Here is a 21,590-nt window from a genome sequence, read left to right as displayed (position 1 = left end):
CATATTTAAATAATTTATTGATTATATTAAAATCTTTAGAAAAATTTATTTTTTATTTAATATTTGTAGTCTGTATTTTTTTTAAGCTATAAAAACTGAAGAGTTACCTGTTTTATACCACTTCCAACCTAGTTTTCCCCAATCCACCCAATAGCATGGTATCTGGTGTTATGTCAGAAACTTCTTGTGCCAGATTTTAAGAGTCAATTGTTATAGCAATTTTGCAAACCAACTATTAAACACGGCCATTATTAAAAATTAAATTACACAATCCTGGCTGGTCTGGTTCAGCAGTTAAAGTGTCCATCCAAGGACCAAAGGGTCACAGTTTCAATTCCAGTCAAGGGCACATACGTGGGTTGCAGGTACCATCCCCAGCCCAGGTCGGGGTCATGCAGAAGGCAACCAATGGATGTGTCTCTCTCACATCAATGTTTCTCTCTCTCTCTCCCTCCCTCCCTCCCACTCTAACTAAAAATCAATGGAAAAATATCCTCAGAATGGGGTAGTCCCAAAGACATGGAAGTGGGGTACAGACTGACAATCCCCAGAAGAGGGAGTGGTGGGGGAGAGATAAACCACAGAACTTATATGTATGTGTGCATGAACAATGGACAACAAAGCTGGGGACAGGGTGGGGAGGGAGAGGGAGGGGGGAATCAGTGGGGGAAAAGGAGAAACATCTATAACAAAAATAAATTAGTTAATTAATAAAAAAATACCCTCAGATAAGGATTAACAACAAAATAAAGAAAGAACACAAACTTGTAGTTAAATGATGTATGTTAAAAACAAAGGTAATAAACATTCAAAACTTATACTTTCTAATTATGTTAACTACATTTTACTATTATCTATGTTGTTGAGATTACTTATATTTTCATTATAGAAATTTATTTACATTTAAAACACTTTTACAAACACCCTCAATGAATTTTTTAAAATCCTTTCTCATATTAACCCAGGTAATAACCCAGCTGGTGTCTACCTTCTGATTTCTATCTTTTTTCTTTTTTGTCCAGTTGCAGTAAAGCACTATTTATTGGGGGTTAGAGAGGAGATGCACAGAAAATGGTTACAAAAGTCTGAGGTTTTAAACATTGTGTGTATGTGTGTTGACACATTTTGTGTTGAAGTTAGGAAATTATGAGTCAAGTATATTATTTGAAACAAAATTAGTTTAACAATAATAACAAAAGTAGACAAAAACAATCTCCTACTGAGTTTCAAATGTTGACAAACTATATAAACTGGGGAGTACACTTTACTTTCCTGAATATGTATGAGTTAATCTGCATATCAAATAAAGGCTTTTATGGTTTATTAACAAAGTTAAATATTTTTTAAATGGAAAGTTACTATCTATAATGAAAAAATATTTCATTCACATCTTTAAAAATACTACAGAGATCGCCCTGGCCAGTTTGGCTCAGCGGTTAGAGTGTCGGCCTGCGGTCCGGAGAGACCCGGGTTCGGTTCCCGCTAAGGGCACGTACTTCGGTTGCAGTTTGTCCCCGGCCCTGGTTGGTCGTGTAGGTGGCAGCCACTCGATGTGTCCCTTCACGTCGATGTTTCTCACTCTCTCTCCCTTCCTCTCTCTCCCTCCCATTCTATCTGTACAAAAAATGGAAAAATATCCTCGGGTGAGGATATAAAAAAAAAAATACTACAGAGATCATTTTAATTCCCAGAAACAATCTGCTAAATAATAACTTATGAGTTTGCTCATCTTACGTGACAGCACTCTAGTTTCAGTAAATATACAGTTCACTGAATTTTCATTTGTTTAAAAAAAAAAAAACACTTGTATTAATAAAACAATTTCTGGTAATAAAATAATATAGATGTTAAGAGAAAACATACTGCCCTCGAAGCCTCCCTGTTTTAGAAAAAAAAAAAAATGTAGTAGATCAGCAGCAGACTAATTGTTTATAATAAAGAACCATGAGGTAACATTCTGCATCAATAAATCTCAAGCCATCAAATTGGTTCCCAGTATGTATCATGGTTCCTGTCTCTACCTCCATTCCAGTGACTGAGATCAGCCTTTTTATATTTTGGTAGTTTTTTAAAAATTAAACACATGTATTTGTTCTGCTAATAAAATATGCCTATAATTACTTTGTTTATAGAAAGATATCATCCATAAAAGACAAAAAAAAAAGACATACCACTTCTAAAAACTAATTGGACATGCACTTTTAATTATATACTGAAATGTTTAACAGGCTTAATTTTTCAGGAGCAGTACCATGTCCCTTCAGATACCAATCCAACAACTTCCCTTTTGTATAAAGTGTGCCTGTCAACCACTAACCCAAAGACTATCACTCCATAACTTAGGAGGCACTGTTACTATACTGTAGTCCTCTATGAAATCCAGTGTCTTTATATTAATGTACAAGTTCACTGAAATTAAGGATAAAAAGGGAACAGAGTAAAATTGAAAGTATAAAGGGAAGCTGGGCAGAATCTAATTTAATTTTCAGGGTTGGAATTATTCCAAGACTCCGCTTGCCATAAGGAAAGTGTCCTGGGATCTTTAATGACCACAAGTGGTCAGGATTCTGGTTTTACAGATCATCCAATTAACTGCCAAACACATCTTTTGCAATACCATTAAGTGACAGGGCTGGGGAATCCACTCTGCTAATTAAGAACTTGGGGCCTTGTGTTAGTTTCCCAGAGGACCTTTCAGGCTATGTGGGATTTGTACATGGCCACGTAAACATACATCTAATAAGAGATACTTCTATCATGGTTAGTGAACAAAAGAGACTTCAGTCATTTCTTCTCCACTCAGTTAGGGTTGGCCAATCTCAACAGCAGCACAAGTCAGACGAGGGTTGAAAAGTGTGGACTCTTGGGCAGTTTCTAGCCCCCCATTCCATCTCTTCATTATGGTTAAGTATATAATGTCCAAATTGCCTTACACAGTCCCACACGCTCCTTAGAGCAGGTCCTATTGCAGGACCTTAATATACTCTTTGGGATGGGGGAATCCTCATTTTCTCATATTCTTACATTAAAATGTGACTCTAACATCCTCAAGTTCCCTCTCTTTGACAGAAGCATAATGACACCTGCCATCTCAAAAGAAGTGAAGTCTGAGGAACAACCCTTAAATATTTTTCCCAAAGCGAAAAATAGGAAAGCTTCTTCAAAGAGGCTAGCTCAGGAGTTCCCAGAAGTCACTCCATTGACCAACTGCATTTAAACCACTTTTGAAGTTTATTAAAAATAGAGATCCCCAGGTTTCATTTCAGAGCTACTGATTCAGATGACAAAGGATGGGATCCAAGTATTTGAATTTTCAACAAGCCTGTGAGATCAGTCTGCTTTTTGAAAAACCACTGGACTCTGACTTCCTTTGGAGGCAAAATAACAAAAACCCATTGTGTGATTTTGAAAAGAAAACTTTGTCCGTATATCACACAAGCACACAATTTCTATCTCCCTTTTCTGTGCTTATTTTCTTTCTTTCGTGCCCCTCGCATTGCTTCTATTTTAGAGCCTATCATCTCAATTATCAAGCTTAATTTCTTTCTTGCCAGGAAGCTTTGTATAGAATTACTTTGGCATCTTATTAAAATTGATGCTAATTAACCCGACCATATTTATTTTCACACTCAGATAATATGAGTAATCCATGAGAGACATTGAACTTTAGACACAAGAGAAGTTAAAATGCCCATGACGCAAATAGAGGCATTAGAAAAAGATTATTGGACAATTTAAAGCTAACCGAATGCTACTTTTTCCTGTTATTGTAGCTGATGTTCCAACAAAACCGTCTGTTTTTAATTAGTGGGGAAGGAGATGTTTGAAGACATTGCAGAAATCTGGTACCACGGCAGCAAGAGTGGATGAAGATGGCCAAAACTTCCCAATGCGACTGAGGTTTTATTCATCTGTAAGCTGAGATGGTTGTGCTGCAGGGTCTCTAGCTGCCTTCTCACTCCAAACTGCCAGCAGTCCATGAATGAGCATAATACTTGAACAAATCCTCAGAAATTTAGCAAGAACATGAATGTGTAAAATTAGCAAAGTCACCTGTTCCTCTTAGACCTGGAAGAAAGAGGTAGGCAGCTTTAATAAAGGAACCCATGAAATATTTCTCGGCCAACTAGGGTAACCAATTGTCCAGGTTTACTCAGCACTAAGGGGTTTGCCAGGACACAGGACCTCCAGTGCTAAAGCCTGGACAGTCACAGCCAAAGCACGATGATTGGTCATCTTAAAGCAAGAGGATGAGTTTATGAGATACAAATAAACATTTTCTACCTTGTAAATGTAATTAAACGTCTGACATACTGAGAGGCAAAGCTGGAGCTCTTTAGATTTTGGACAGACGTCTGGGATATGACAAGTGACTTCCAGTTGCCTGAGGTATCCTAACCATGATTAGAACAAAAAATAGCATCTGAGCATGAAAGCACCTAAGGTATGATCTAAATAAAAAGCAATAGGGCACTTGAGAAGGAATATAGATAAACATCTTTATTAGAGAGGGATCTGGGGATAGTATTGTAAATAGCAACTGATTTACAACACAGAGCATTTTAAACTAAAGAGCCCATCAGAAAGCAACTTATTTAAGATCAGTCTAGTGCTTCCCAAATAGTTACTAAACAAAATAGCAATGATTTCCCTCAGAGGTAAACATGGGCCTGCTTAGCAATTATCCCTATTTACCTGGCTCCTCATCCTATATTTCTGACTCTCAGATATGCCCACTCCATTTATTTAGGCAAGAATTCAGATCCATCCAGAGAATATTTAAAGATTAATTCCTAAAACTAAGGAATTATTTTCATTTCACCTTAAAGTTATTATGAAAGATACAAGTATCACATGATCTCACTTATATGTGGAATCTAATGAACAAAATAAACTGATGAATAAAATAGATCCAGAGACATGGGAGCATGGAACAGACTAATATAAAAAAAAAATTAAAAAAAAAAAACATTAAATGGGTATGGAGTTTCAGTTTTGCAAGATGAAAAGAGTTCTGGATATGGATGATGGTAATGGTTGAACAAAAATATGAAGTGCTTAACGTCACTGAACAGTAAAACAAAACAGTCAAAATGGTAATTTTTAAAAATATGTTTTTATTTATTTTTTAAAGAGAGAGGAAGGGAGAGAGAGATAGAAACATCACTGTGAGAGAGATACTTGGATCCGCTGCTTCCTAAACATCTCCCACTGGAGACTGAACCCACAACCCCGGGCATGTGCCCTGATCGGGAATCAAACCGGGACCTCTCAGTCCATGGGCCCACACTCAATCCACTGAGCCACACTGGCAGGGCTTAAAATGCTAAATTTTATGCTATATGTATTTTACCACAATAAAAAATGTTTTAAGGAAAAAAAACAAATGTTTGTGTTTATATAATCTCCTAATTCAGAAAAGGACTCAGCTTTTTAGGAGGTGGTGATTATGTTAGCAGAGACAATAATATAACCTCCATTATGATTTATTAAAACAAAGTAGAGAAAAATACCTAATAACAATAGCTTGTTCCTAAATCCAATGGACTCATTTCAACCTGTTTTTTGACTGACTTCTCAGCCACATTTAACATAGTTTATCACTCCCTCCTTCTATATGATCAAAATAACAAACTTCTAACTATAAAATATTTCTAAATCTAATAGCGTAGTAGTGCCCTCAGCTTTATTGGAGCCTTAAGCAAAAGGAAAATCCAGTCATTCTGAGCTTGTCTCTATTTAAAAGTTTGATGTTTTGATCACATGGATCTTTTACATTAACTCGGTTGTTTTTAATATTGCATTGAGATATTATTTATCTTAATTACTGGGGTTTTGGGCACCCTCTCCAATTTTGTATCCTGAGTGAGTCCCAACCTTGAAAGGACTACCTTCCTATCACTTCTGTGACAAACCACAGTTCACTAGTTTTTCTGCCCTTTCTGGCCTCTCCTTCTCAGTCTTCTTTGCGACTCTTCCTCTGTCCACTAAATGTCAATGTCCTGCAAGGTTCTTTATAAGTATTCTCTCCTTTCTCTACACACACCATCCAAGTTATCTCAGTTATTCACATATTCTCTTGATTCTCATACTCTTTCTTCTTCACTTCCCCTTCCAACCACATTAGCATCCACATTGTATGGATAATGTAACCCTAATTTAACCCCAATTCTCTGCCTTTGTGGGTCAATCAATGCCTGTTCCACGATGCATTTCTGAAGACCACTTTCCCACTTCCACTGAAGTATTTCCTCCTGTCAAAATTTAAATCTCTGTACCCACTAAAACTGTCTCCCCATCTCCCTCGTGCCTGTCTCATATGCAGGGTATAGGAAGGGAGAGAAAGAAACAGAAAGCTTCCAGACTCTCCACTTTATTCCTCCCTCTACTTTATGCTCCAGTTGCTCAGCTCTGCCAAAACATCTCAGCTTCACAACTTTATACACAGTGTCCTTTCTATCTGCTCTATTTCCTTACTTTTACTAGCAAACTCCTACTTATCCTTCAGCCTCAGCCTACATATCCTTTCCAGGTAAACCATCTCTGACTTCTAGATTATATTAGGTTCCCGTTACGTGCACCGGTAGGATTCTGTGCTTTCTCTTTCACATCCCTCATTATGTATTATTATAGCTACATGTTCCGTTTTCTAGCTTCCCCAATGGACCACAAGCTCCATGAAGGCAGAAGCCATGTCCGTCCTGTTCACAATGATGCATCCAGCTCTGACACAGTGCAGGATGCATCAGCTACTCACTAAGTAATTATGTAAGGGAACAAGGACAGTCAGCGAGAATCAAACACATCTAAAAGAACCTGTGCAATCAATGAGCAATTGAGCAAATGAACAAAAGATAGCAAAAGGAAAGGTCACAAAGTCCAGCCACTATTAGGAAGCAGCTAAATAGAAACTCCCATTTTTTTCAAACTCGGGACCCATCTTTTTGCTAAATAACCAGGACTCCTTGCCCTCATGCTGTCTGTATAATAGGCAGAGCACAGTCTCTTTATTGGCTTTGGTGACCTGGGGCCACTGAAATCTTGGCAGATCCCTGCAGGGCCATCTGGCCTTTAGCATCCCTCCTGAAACTCATTTCTTCTCTCCTGTGATCAAATGCTCTACCCAGTGATCTTTTCCAGAATGTAGGGTTTTACTTGTTTGCCGGTTATTGTACTTCATCCGCGTATGGCTTCACATAGCAGTAGGGAAGAGATTCAAGTTTGCCAGATCCCAGAAGCTCACCATGATGTTGGGAACCCCTACTTAACATAGTTATGTTCCTAATACTTTTCAGAAAAGATTATGCTGACCAAACAGGATGCTCATATTATAGAAATTGTTTGAAATCAACACTCACAGTTTCATTGGACAATTTGGAACAAGTCTGGTTCCATAGATTAAAAAAAATAATAATTGCCTAACTTTAGCTTAAAACTTATACGGTATATGTAAAACAAAAGTCAACAAATTCAAGCTGGAAAAGGGAGAATTTGGTTTGGGGGACTTCACTGAAGACTACAGGAGAAGAGACATTTCTCTTCCTGGGAGAATGAAGACTGTCACATGACCTGGACATGTACACAAACACCCAGCTTCTTATAATCCAAAAAAGTGCAAAAGAAAAATAATTAAAACAAAACAAAACAGAGAATAGAGAACTTCATTAACTTCGCTGTGTGTGGTTAATACTCCCTATTAGCATATGGAGATTTGTCAGAAAACACTGTTAACAGGGCTTCCCCTGACCATTTATCCTTACATGTCCTAAGATGAGACTTCACATAGTTTATAAGCCTCTCTAACAGATTAACATAATCTATAAAAATACTACAGCCTAAAATATTATCAAATGGTAAATCTTGAAAGCGTTTTTGTTTTTTCTATATCACAGTAAGCATGAGCCCCATTTAATAAATGTGATGCCAAAAATAGATTCACACTGCTTAGTGTTTGGAGAAGGAGCTTCTATATGTCACTCCACACTGCAGAGGCTCTTTACCAAATGTAAGTACTTTTCCAATCCATTTTCCCCGGGATCTTTCCCTTGGAACATCAATATGTGAGCCAAGAGTACTTAGATACAGGCAGCAGGAGACACCCCGATATAAGACTTGATACTCTGACTGCCTTCCAAACTGCAAAGGATAAAGCTCCCTTGCAGAGGGGCACTCTGCTTCATTATTGTGTGTCCCACTTGACTTTTCTCGCAATGCCATGTACTCATATTTTTCTTCCCATTAGAAATTCATAATGGAAATTGGTGTACCAAAAGATATGAGGGACACATTTTAGATCTTTTCCCTACTGAGATCCTTTTCAACAGCCTGGCTGACTTTTGGTGCCAACAGCAACTGCTGGTTAAATCATCTAATCAGCCAGGATGAGGCCTTTTGTTCTGCTTTTGTGACTTCATTTCTTTCTTTCTTTTATTATTTTTTTTTTTGAACATTTAGAGTTGCCAACAATTCCAAATGGTGTCCCATTACTTCTCTTCAATTTGTTTCCATGTGAAGATAAAATAATTGTATCTAGATCAAATTATGAGATGCATAACTGGCCCACCGTTGTAAGGCCTACAAATAGATATCTCCTGACTATGGTTTGGAAAGGAAAATGTTTACAATTAAGCCACAAAAGGGAAAAATGCATCTCCACACTCTTTTGTTACCTATATTCATCATCAACAATAGCAATGAATTATTGAGTACCCACCAGTATCACAAGAGGAACTCTGGGAGTTTAAATTGGTCAAGCTAGACGTATGCAGTTTATCACTTTAGAACAAGGTCAGACATTTGCTTACAGAAACAAAAAAAGCTTTTCTGTTTCTAACTATTTATGATTGTAATCCGTTTTTTTTAAAGGAAAAAGGTTAGAATGCAAAGCTCTTTGTTTTGCTTGTTTCCCATACATGACTTTTTGACTTACAGTAGATCAAGCATTGGTGCTCAGGTTTACGGCCAGGGAGGTTATAAAACACGTACTGACGTCTGTAAGAAGAAAAGTAACAATTACTTGGTGAATCTCAAACAATATAACAATTTTTATCGAAAGTATGATACCTCCTGATACCTAAGTCCATATAAGAATCCCTTTATTTCTTCTCTTCTTGCCCCCTTTTAAGTATCTATTTTTGTTACACTATTTTCAGATTTCTGCACTCTTATTCCATTAACTAGCAAAATAATAAAGATCAAAGATTTATTAGAAAATATGTAGGAAATTTGACTCAGCAAACCTCTGTAAGAACTCTTAGAAGACTATCTATCCCTAACCTTTCAACTGTGATTTGAAATATATAAATACGAATACTCATTTAAAATGTTTGTTAAATAAAAAAGTCCTTTGAAGAAAATTTAGGAAAAAAAGATTCCCATTTAAATATAAAAATAATTTATTGAACTCCATCAACCATAACAATCTGAATTATCTTAAGAAAACTCATACTTAAAATTGGTCTCGCCCTGGCCAGTTTGGCTCAGCAGTTAGAACATCAGCCTGCATCCTGAGAGACCCGGGTTCGGTTCCCGCTAAGGGCGCGTACCTCGGTTGCAGTTTGTCCCCGGCCCTGGTCGGTTGTGTGGGTGGCAGCCACTGGATGTATCCCTTTCACGTCGATGTTTCTTTCTCTCTCTCTGTTCCTCTCTCTCCATCCCACTCTACCTGAACAAAAAATGAAAAAATGTCCTCGGGTGAGGATAAAAAAAAAAAAGGTATAAAATTGGTCTCAGTATAGAAATTATGGCCATATTATCCTTATTTACAGACTGCCAGTTTCCCTTTTACATGTTTACATTATCTTGTATCCTTTAATGAAATCATCTTTTTATTTCCTTACTGACTAGATCTACATGTGGCCTACATATAGTCCTTAAGGATTTAATAGTTATTGTACAAATGCCATGAATATAATTCATGTATCTTAGTTGTTATTACAGATATAATAGCATTTGGGAAACTCTTTGCAGAATGCATGCAGTTTTGGAAAACAGATATAAAAGTAATATTAGGAGCCTGGTCCTGACAGAGATATGGAGTATTTTCCAAAGCTCTTATCTCTTTATTTTCTACCCCTGTGAAAGAAATGAAAATTTCAGAATGCCCAGAGAATAGAGAGAATAAGAACTCTGCCTGTAGAAGGACCATGACCCACTGCTGGCTTCTTGAGAGTTTGGGGCTTAACCAACATACCCCTCAGCTCATCCTCAGCATTTGTGCATCATTGTTCAAAACATTTCCACAATGAACAACCATCTGTGTGAAATTGTGTGTTGAATACCACCCCAGTTTGGCACCACCTCCTTCTGTGTCTCTGGCCAGAAGCATCACAGCCACTGTTTGTCTTAGTAGAGCCATTTGAAATAATCAATATCTGAGTAACCCCTACGAATTATCTGAGAATTAGAAAGGGAAAACCACTCTAAAGAGGTTCCCATTCTACCGTTAGCCTTAGCATTTGTCCCAGCAAAGGATAAACCTTGTTTGTTTGTTTTTTAATAGCATCTTTGTGTATTCGGCTAAAGAATGGCTTCAAGGAGTATTTATACAACATGGGTTTTATGAGAATGAAAATGGAGTCACTGAAATCTCTCAAGCTATAAAGTTTCTCCCTGAACCTGATAGTCTATTACTGTTTTTATCTGCATTTCTAATAAAAGTTTTCATTCAGAGATGGGTTCAACAAAGAGTTGGACAGGTTCATGCAGGCCTTGAAGAAGTTAAAACACACATATGATGATCACCTCCTCCCACAACAACATCAAAGTTACAACTAAACTACAGAACAACCATCATTCAAAACTGCCTGAAATCAAGCTGAATGGAAATCCTACAGCTACAAAATTAAAGAAGTGGCCACATCGAGACTGCAGTCAAGACTCAATTACAACAGAAGGGTGTAAAGTCCACACAAGGGGTGCACCTTGAGGGCCCAGCTGGGAGATCAGGGAGGCTGTGCCACGGAATCCTACAGGACATCTACTGCAACAGGCCACCCTAGAATGCCCAGGAGACATAGTAACTCTACCTAATATATAGAAACAAACACAGGGAGGCAGCCAAAATGAGGAGAAAAAGAAACACATCCCAAATGAAAGAACAGAACAAAACTCCAGGAAAAGAACTAAGCGAAATGGAGATAACCAACCAAACAGATACAGAGTTCAAAACACTGCTTATAAGGATGCTCAATGAACTTAATGAGAACTTCAGTGAACTTAGTGAGGGCCTCAAGAGCATAAAAAATGAACAGTCAGAAATGAAGGAGGCACTAACTAAAATAAATAATAATGTACAGAGATTCAATAGTAGAGTAGGTAAAGTCAGGAAGCAAACCATCAATTTGGAATATAAGGAAGCCAAAAACACCCAATCAGAACAGCAACAACAACAAAAAAGAATCTAAAAAAATGAGGATAGTGTAAGGAGCCTCTGGGACAACTTCAAGCATACCAACATTTGTATCATGGGGGTGCCAGAAGGAGAAGAGAGAGAACAAGAAATTGAAAACCTATTTGAAACAATAACGGCAGAAAACTTCCCTAACTTGGTGAAGGAAACAAACATACAAGTCCAGGTAGCACAGAGTCCCAAACAAGATGAACCCCAAGAGGACCACACCAAGACACACCATCATCAAAATGCCAAAGGTTCAAGACAAAGCGAGAATCTTAAAAGCAGCAAGAGAAAAGCAGTTTGTTATCTACAAGGGAGTTCCCATTAGGCTGTCAGCTGATTTCTCAAAAGAAACTTTGCAGGCCAGAAGGGAGTGGCAAAAAATATTCAAAGTGATGAAAAGCAAAGACCTACAACCAAGATTACTCTATCCTGCAAAGTTATCATTTAGAATCGATGGCCATATGAAGAGCTTCCCAGACAAGGAAAAGCTAAAGGAGTTCATCACCACCAAACCATTATTATATGAAATGTTGAAGGGTCTTCGTGAAGAAAAAGAAAATAAAAAATATGAACAAACAAAATAGAATGAATACATATTTATTGACAATTGAATCTACAAACACAATGAACAAACAGAACAGAAACATTCTCACAGATACAGACAACATTTTGTTGGTTGCCAGATGGGAGGAGGGTTAGGGAAACGAGTAAAAAAGGTGAAGGGATTAAGAAGTACAAATTGGTTGTTAGACTGACAAACCTCAAAGGGAAGGTGGGGAGGTGGGAAGAAATAAACCCAAGAATGTTTATGCATATATTCATAACTAATGGACACAGACAACAATGTGTAAAAAGGCAGGAGGGGGTGGGAGTGGGGACGAGGAGATCAATAGGGGAAAAAGGAGGAACATCTGTAATATATTCAACAATAAAGATAAGTTAAAAAAACACACACACACGCCCTGGCCAGTTTGGCTCAGCGGTTAGAGCGTCGGCCTGCGGTCCGGAGAGACCCGGGTTAGGTTCCCGCTAAGGGCACGTACTTCGGTTGCAGTTTGTCCCCGGCCCTGGTTGGTCGTGCAGGTGGCAGCCACTCGATGTGTCCCTTCACGTCGATGTTTCTCACTCTCTTTCCCTTCCTCTCTCTCCCTCCCACTCTATCTGTACAAAACATGGAAAAATATCCTTGGGTGAGGATAAAAAAAAAAAACAACAACACACACACATGTGAAAAGGCCATCTTAAAATATATTTAATGCAGTAAAACTATTGAAGTTACTCTTATAAACTATATTTCTTTCTTTTCTTTTTTCTTTTTTTTTTTTTTTTTGGCGAGAGAGGGGACAGGAAAGAAAGATAGGAATATCAATGTGAAATAGAAACATCATTCAGTTGCCTCCTGCACACCCCCTACTGGAGATTGAGCCCACAGCCCGGGCATGTGCCCTGACTGGGAATCGAACCAGGACCTCTTAGTCCATGGGACAACGCTCAATCCACTGAGCCACACCAGCCAGGCTAGACTATATTTCAACACAATTTTATATTCCAACATTGATAATGCTCTTAGAAGATGTTAGGATACTGAATAATTCCCTTGAATTAATACAGAATTCTCAACACATCAAAAAGTCCATTTTGCCTTTGAAGCAGGACTGGAGAATCTTCTACGTAAGCTTGAGGTTATAAGAGCTTTACAGTAACTCCCTCTCTATCCCTCCTTAAACTGAGAGAGAGAATTCCAGCCAAGAAACAGAGGCAGATCCCCATTTGGACTCCACTACCAAAATAAAGGGATATGCATTCAAGTAAGTAATAATTATTACTCATAACCAAGATGAACAGAAGACTTACCTTGTGACAAGCACTGCACTACAAGACTTACATGAATTGCTTCGCTTAATTCTCAAAACAGTTCTATAAACTTTTCATGATTTGAGGTTTAGAGAGTTTTTAGAGGTTTGGAGAGTTATGCCAAGTTCACACGGCTACAAAAGAGTGGAGCTAGAACTTCCGATCAAGATGGCAGCATAGGTAAACACGAGACTCCCTCCTCCCACAACCACATCAAAATTACAACTAAACTACAGAACAACCATCATTCAGAACCTGAAAATGAGTGGAATGGAAGTCCTACAACTATGAAATTAAAGAAGCCACATCAAGAATGATAGGAGGGGCGGAGGGGCAGACGGGCTGGTCCCACACCTGCGTGTGGCAGATAAAAATCAGGAGGCCACCTCAGCTGGGAAGACCCTCCCTGAGGAGTGAGGGGTCCCTGTCCTATACCAGGTTTCCCAGCTCAGGGTTCCAGTGCCAGGAAGAGAAATCCCCATAACTTCTGGCTGGAAAAACCAGCAGGAACTGAGGCTGAGGAAAGCTAAGGCTGCTGGAGCCCCAGGCAGCTCCTCTTAAAGGATACAAACATGGACTTATGTGGACTCACTCCCTCAAGGCTCCAGTGTATGAGGGAGGCATCTTGAAAGGCACTAGAAACATATGGAGAAGAACTGAGTTATTTAGCATCGGGGTGAAAGCTGAAGAGGCAGATTTCTAATAGACAGACATGCTGGTGGAAGCCATTGTTCTTTTGGTGAGCCCTTCCCCCATGGGCCCAGCAGATAGGCATCATATCTGGAACTCCAGCAACCTGGCTCACACCGTTGTCTCTGCCATGGTGATCCCCTGAGGCCCTGCCCCACTCAACTTTCAAGTCCAACCAAGCTGTTTCCAATGGCTTTACAATAGAATTGGCCTGTCTTGGCTCCTGCTTCAGATTTTACTAAATTCTCTCAAACAAACAGCACCTCACCTCTGTGAGCCCCATTCCTCTCACTAAGAGGCCCCCAGCCTGGCACTAGTAGCAGCCAAACTTGGTTCACAAATTAGCTTTCCCTGGGCACCTTCAAGCCCAGCACAAGAAGTGGCCATCTGTAGATCACTTTGTAGCTTATGCCAGGGGTCCTGGATAGAACACAGGCAGTGGCTGACCTTGTCCCAGAGCCAGTATATCCAGTGGACAACTTCATATCAAAGCACCACCACCCAACCACCTCCACAAGTGATACACTCAAGGAGTAAACTCAGTGGGTACCAGAGCCCTGTTGAAGTAAGTCTTGCTCTGTGTGGTGGGCCTCTGCATAGCTAATTTTCCAAAGTAGTCAGAGGTCAGTGGTCAGTGGGCACAGCCAGTCCTTATAGCTGATCAGTTTGAGTAAATCCCTCCCATTGATGTGCCAACAGCAATCAAGGCTCAATTACAACAGAAGAATATACAGTCCACATGAGGGGTTCACCTCGAGGACCAGCTGGGATGGTCAGGGAGGCTGTGCCACTGAACCCTATTGGACACCTACTGTAATAAGCCACCCTACAAAGCCTAGGAGTCATCGCAACTCTACCTAATACATAGAAACAAACACAGGAAGGCAGCCAAAATGAGGAGACAAAGAAACATGTCCCAAATGAAAGAATAGAACAAAACTCCAGGAAAAAAACTAAATGAAATGAAGATAAGCAACCAAACAGATGCAGAGTTCAAAACACTGGTTATAAGGATGCTCAAGAAACTTAGTGAGAACATCAACCACATAAAAAAGAACCTGTCAGAAATAAAGGATGCACTAACTGAAATAAAGAATAATTTACAGGGAATCAATAGTAGAGTAGGTGAAGCCAAGAAGCAAACCAAGAAGCAAACCATTTAGAATATAAGGAAGCAAAAAACCCCCAATCAGAATAGCAAAAAGAAAAAAAGATTTTTTAAAAAATGAGGATAGTGTAAGGAGCCTCTGGGACAACTTCAAGCATACCAACAGTCACATCATGGGGGTGCCAGAAGGAGAAGAGAGAGAGCAAGAAATTGAAAACCTTTTTGAAACAATAATGACAGAAAACTTTCCTAACTTGGTGAAGAAAACAGACACACAAGTTCAGGAAGCACAGAGAGTTCCAAGCAAGATGAACCCAAGAGGTCCACACCAAGACACTTCATCATCAAAATACAAAAAGTTAAGGACAAAGAGAGAATCTTAAAAGCAGCAAGAAAAAAGCAGTTAGTTATCTACAAGGGAGCTCCCATAAGTGTCAGTTGATTTCTCAAAAGAAACTTTGCATGCCAGAAGGGAGTGGGAAGAAATATTCAAAGTGATGAAAAGCAAAGACCTACAACCAAGATTATTCTATCCTGCAAAGCTATCATTTAGAATTCATAGAATATAAAGAGTTTACCATGCCCTAGGAAAGAAGAGAGCTTCTGTTTCAAAGTAACTATTTGGCATATCAATTAGAAATAGATATATCAATTGTAGTACATTCTCAAATGTGATCTCTCTAGAAGTTAAAATTAACAAATTTTATCTAATGTGTCAACATGGAAAACAAGTTTGAATCCAGAAATCAATGGCATTTTTAGACACCAATAATGATCTCTCTGAAAGAGAAACTAAAAAAGAACAATCACTTTTACTATTGCAACAACAACAACAACAAGATACCTAGGAATAAACTTAACCAAGGAGGCAAAAGACCTGTCTCAAAAAACTATGGGATTTTAAAAAAAAGAGATAGAAGAATATACAAGCAAGTGGAAGAACATACATTATTCAAGAATTGGAAGAATTAACATTAATAAAATGTCCATACTACCCAAGGTAATCAATAGATTTAATGCAATCCCTATTAAAATACCAATGGCATGTTTCATAGATCTAGAACAAATACTCCGAAAATTTATATGGATCCAAAACTAAAACCCCAAATAGCCATAGCAATCTTGAGAAAGAAGGACAAAGTTGAAGGGATCACAATACCAGATTTCAAGTTATACTACAAAACCTCTGTAATCAAAACAGCCTGGTATTGGCACAAGAATAGGCACATAGATCAATAGAACAGACAAAGAACCCAGAAATCCACCCAAGACAGTATGCATAATTGATATTTGACAAAGTATGCAAAAGCGTACAATGGAGTAAAGACAGTCTCTTCAATAAGGGTGTTGGGAAAATTGGACAGGTACATGCAACAAAATGAAACTAGACCACCAGTTTACACCATACACAAGAACAAACTCAAAATGAATAAGAGACTTACATGTAAGTTGCAAAACCATAAAAATCCTAGAAGAAAATGTAGGCAGCAAAATCTCAGACATCTCACGTAGCAGAATTTTCACCAGTACATCACCTAGGACAAGAGAAACAAAGAAAAAAATGAAAGAAATGGGACTACATCAAACTATAAGCTTCTGCACAGCAAAAGAAACAAGCATCAAAATGGAAAGAGAACCAACCTGGCCAGTTTGGCTCAGTGGTTGAAGCATCAGCCCTCAGACCCAAGGACCACAGGTTCAATTTCTGGTCAAAGGCATATACCTGGGTTGCAGGTTCAATTCCCAGCCCAGTTGGGGTTGTGCAGGAGGCAACCAATCAATGTGTCTCTCACACATCAATCTTTCTCTCCCTTTCTCTCCCTCCCTCCCTTCCACTCTATCTGAAAATCAATGGATTAAAAGGTATGAAAAGGGAACCCACTGTGTGGGAGAACATATTTGTAACTGATAAATAGGATAAAGGGTTAATGTCCAAAATATATAAAGTACTCATGTAGCTCAACAAAAGGAAGACAAACAATCCAATTTAAAAATGGGCAGAGTACCTGAATAGACATTTCTCCAAACAGGACATACAAATGGCCAAGAGACAAGAAAAAGGCTCAACATCACTAATCATCAGAGAGATGCAAATTAAAACGACAATGAGGTGTCACCTCACACCTGCCAGAATGGCTGCCATCAACAAATCATCAAACAAGTGTTGGTGAGTGTGAAGAAAAGATGACTCTAGTACACTGCTGGTGGGAATGCAGACTGGTGCAGCCACTGTGGAAAATACTATGGTGCTTCCTCAAAAAATTAAAAATTGAACTGCCATTTGACCCAGTGATTCCACTTCTAGGAATATATTCCAAGAATACTAAAACATCAATCAGAAAGAATATATGTACCCCTATGTTCATAGCAGCATTATTTACAATAACTAAGATCTGGAAACAGCCCAACTGCCCATCAGTGGGTGAGTGGATAAAATAAAAGCTGTGGTACATTTACACAATGGAATACTACGCAGCTATAAAAAAGAAGGATCTATTACCCTTTGAGATAGTATGGAAGAACCTGGAGAGTATTAAGCTAAGCGAAATAAGTCAGTCAGGGAAAGATAAATATCACATGATCTCACTTAATGTGGAATCTAATGAACAAAATAAACTGATGAATAAAATAGAAAAAACAGAAAACAAGTTTGAATTATCAAGTCAGAATATGTTATGTACTCAATATAATTTGCTTAAATTTTTTTTTTTTTATCCTCACCCGAGGACATTTTTCCATTTTTTGTTCAGATAGAGCGGGAGGGAGAGAGAGGAACAGAGAGAGAGAGAGAGACATCGATGTGAAGGGACACATCGAGTGGCTGCCACCCGCACGACCAACCAGGGCCGGGGACAAACTGCAACCGAGGTACATGCCCTTAGCAGGAACCAAACCCGGGTCTCTCTGTACCACAGGCTGACGCTCTAACCACTGAGCCAAACCAGCCAGGGCAATTTGTTTAATTTTTAAACCTATAGAATAATATCATGTATACATATGGATACACATGTAAACACAATGCATAAAGCATTGCTGGGAAGGAAAGACTGTATCTCAGGAACAGTTACTTCTGAGAGGCTTAAGGAGTTATGGGCTGGGGAGAAGTAGAGGACTTTGGCTACATCTTGTAATATTGTATTTATTTCTAAATATCTTTTTTTAATCAATTAATTTTTTTTATTACAGATGGCCCTCCTTTTTTTTACCATTTAAATCCTCCTCCCTGCTTCCCCTGCCCTCTGTATTTCAAAATATCTTAAGATGGTCAAATGTTCACATTTGTTAAATGTAGGCACTGGTTATATTAGTTTCTGTAGATTCCTGAATGTTTGAAATAGTTTATCAGTTCATCTGCCCTACAGAGGTGGAAAAAGTTGTGAGAAATAGGTAATTGTGTGTTGTGAGGTGTGAAACGTGTTTATACATAATTTACACTCTCTTTCTGAGGAAAAAGAAAGAAGGCCATGGGGAGAGCTAGACCAATCACTGGTTAAGGCAAAGAACATGGAGCAGTCCGGTGGCTATTCTGAGAGGCCTGTTGGGGAGGGGGAGACGTCAAGGATGGTAGACAAGGCATGGGAGGAGAAAGGGAGATGAGAGGACAGTGTGCTGAGGGCGGAGCTGCAGGTAAATACCTAGTCTGAAACCGGAACTGCAGCTGGCTGAAAATGCAGGGTGTGTCAGGGCGGGCGCTGGGACCCAGACACAGCCAGGGTAGGGAGAAGGAGGAGCCAGCCACCTTCATCCTCCTACAGACACAGGATCTCTTAAAATGAACTGCGGTACTTGAAACTTAGGTTTCACATGTATACAACTATGTCTGATTAACTGGGGGAGCCTCAAACAAAATGAGATGTATGACAGACAACAGAAAATTTACCAAAGGGAGCAAGGTATCTGGTCCAGTAACTCAGCAAAAGGACCTAAGGGGTTGGAAGGCAGTGAATTTAGCAGCTGGTAGCAGAACCCAAGCGCACCCAGCATCCCAGCACCATGTGTGAGCCCTGGGCCTCTGAATTAACAGCTATCTCACAACTTTGAAATTCTGGGGCACAAACCTTCCCACCATTTCCAAAACGAAAGAAAGAAACGTTCTGTCCAGCCAGTGTGGCTCAGTGATTGAGCATCGACCCATGTACCGAGAGGTCACAGGTTCCATTCCTGGTGAGGGCACATGCCCAGGTTGTGGGCCCAAGTCCCAGTGGGGGGCATGCAGGAGGCGGCCAATTGATGTTCTTTCTCATTGATGTTTCTATTTCTCTCTTTCTCTCCCTTCCTCTCTCTCTAAAGTCAGTAAAGAAGAAGTTAAAAAAAAAAATGATGTTTAAAAGAAAGAAAGAAAAAAAAAAGGAAAGAAATATTCTATTTTCTTTATCCTCAAAAACAAAACTGGCTCAGATATTAGCAGGGATCTCAAATAACAAGGTGTTGGTGGCAGTGAGGTCCCCGCTCACCGGGCTCAAAGGCAGCTGCAGCGTCGGACTCCAGACAGAGTTCCAGGTGGAAGTCCCGGCTCCAGGAGAAGCTGTGCAGTTCAACTCAGAAGAAAGCACTGTGTCTAACTTCCTGTGCGTTCAGGCCAACCAAGCCGTTCTCGAACCCTTTGTCTGCATTGTAACACAGAGCAAAAAAGCCCTCTGTTCCTCATTTTGCACAAGCGCCATTGGCGGAGCACAGAGACGAGAGCCACACCGAGGCGCGATGGCAGCAGCTGGCCTGCGGGCACCAATGCGGCAGCAGCACCGAGCCTTTCGCTGGGGTCTGCAGCCAGACCGCAGCAGCAACAGCACAGTCCCGGTCTGGCAGCTGTGGCAACCCGGTCTTGGAAGCCCCAGTGGTGAACTCTAGCCCGGACTCTGCATGGATACATTAAAAGCATCTTGTGGGGGAATTTCCACAATGTGGAGTAAGGGAACTCCCCAAAAACTGTCGTGGGTAGGTGGGGTGCAGAGCAACTGAGATGCGAATGCTTTGGGGCTCCCAGGGAGCGAAAGGCTGAGATGTTCTAGTCACCATAACTCGCTGCTGTGAAAGACAGCATGTCTATGAAAGATGTGTGCTTCGGAGGAAACATAATGGCATAAAACACATTTGAATTAGATCATTCTTCCCAATGTTTCTGCAGCCCTCTAAGATATGGAATCTGCTAAGAGAATATTTGGTTAAGAAAAGAAGGAAGGGGAAGAAGGACAAGAGGGAGGAGGAAACTGCAAATGATCAAATATATCTGTGAATATGTCATGATGGCAATCTCTTCCATTATAAACTATGAGAAATATAATCCTGGAGCCTGTTTTCAGTGGCACTTTGTGTAATTGCTAAAATTTTAGTCTGAAGCCTGATAATAAAGAGAAAAGGTGCCGGCAAACCCCCAGCAGAGATGGCTAAGTGTATAAATCGGGGTGAAATGAGGAAGAGCTGAGTAACAGTGACCACAGAGTTGGTCTCCAATCTAAGAATGCCCCCAACTCACTCCTGAACACCTAGAAGCCCATCGCACAGCAATCCTGAACTCTCAAAGCATTTGAATGCGTGAGGAAAGAACAAACAATGGGAATGAGAACAGCAGGGGTGTGGAAACATCTGAGATAATTCAGATAAGATGTTCAGATTTGTCCAGCAACATACGTAGCCACTTGGAAAAGGAAGATAGTCAGCCTCTTATATGTCCCAAAGTTGAGAAGCCTTTTAGACGGCTGGTTTGTTGAAAGTGCAGGTACCCTTACTTACCCAGCACTTTGCCCATCTCAGGAATCATGCTGTCTTCCCTGAGAGCTCCTCTCTGGCTTAAGAGGTCCCATCAGTTGACTTCTGATAGTGTGCCAAAGGGAGAGAGCACACTGCCCCCAGAGGGCCCAGCCTCGCCCCCTGAAGAGGGCATATGGGACACATGTGGGCTGTTTCTACCTTCCTGAATCTTGCAGGGGTATAAACACACAAGCGTCACAGCAAAGGATCACATGGGGACCAGAAGGGACGCACGAATGCTGCACTCCGCTGCCAGGGTAACAACTACCTTCGATTCCTAGCAACAGATTCCTTGTGGACCTGCTGTCAGAGAAACTAAGGGATTAGCCAGAGTCCTCCCATTGGGGAGGTCACTACCCACTCCGGAGGGCTGATGGGTGTATTAATCCCCCCAGAGAGCGCTGTTGCTGGCAGCATATAATGTAGGCAGAAGAGCTGCTCATCAGCATTTCTAGGTTGTGAGGGACATAGCCCCACAGTCCTCACTTCATACTTCCTTACCACAGGGGAGTCTGTCTCCAGACAGTGACATATGGTGACGTGTTGGTAGCCTGGCTCTGTGGAAAATGATTCATAAGCCAATCACAGCACTCCTGTTGGTGAAATTCAAATCCCATCATCAAAGGACTCAGAGGTTCAGTGATACTTGGAGATCGTTCTATCTACAGGATTTTTAATAAGATAGCATATCTGAAAAGTCAAAGCACAAAAGGACATGTCGTTTCTACAACCACAGGTGCCCTTACACATGACAAATGTGTCCCATGTTTCCCCTGCCTCAACCAAATAAGA

General features: G+C 40.0%; 2 long non-coding RNA genes across 2 annotated transcripts; both read right to left on the bottom strand.

Moving 5' to 3' along the window:
* Positions 1-3,747: 3,747 nt before the first annotated feature.
* On the bottom strand, positions 3,748-16,536 carry LOC118642795. Its single transcript, XR_004961796.1, has 3 exons — positions 16,493-16,536; positions 8,930-8,991; positions 3,748-4,068 (listed from the first exon to the last, which is right to left on the bottom strand). It is a non-coding gene; the product is annotated as an uncharacterized LOC118642795 (long non-coding RNA).
* An 8-nt stretch (positions 16,537-16,544) lies between these two features.
* On the bottom strand, positions 16,545-21,381 carry LOC118642803. The gene is made up of 3 exons (XR_004961797.1): positions 21,300-21,381; positions 18,931-18,973; positions 16,545-16,585 (listed from the first exon to the last, which is right to left on the bottom strand). It is a non-coding gene; the product is annotated as an uncharacterized LOC118642803 (long non-coding RNA).
* Positions 21,382-21,590: the final 209 nt, after the last annotated feature.

This window comes from Molossus molossus, unplaced genomic scaffold, assembly GCF_014108415.1.
Source record: "Molossus molossus isolate mMolMol1 unplaced genomic scaffold, mMolMol1.p scaffold_m16_p_1, whole genome shotgun sequence".
Taxonomy (NCBI): Eukaryota; Metazoa; Chordata; class Mammalia; order Chiroptera; family Molossidae; genus Molossus; species Molossus molossus.
This window is presented reverse-complemented; position numbering and strand designations above follow the sequence as displayed.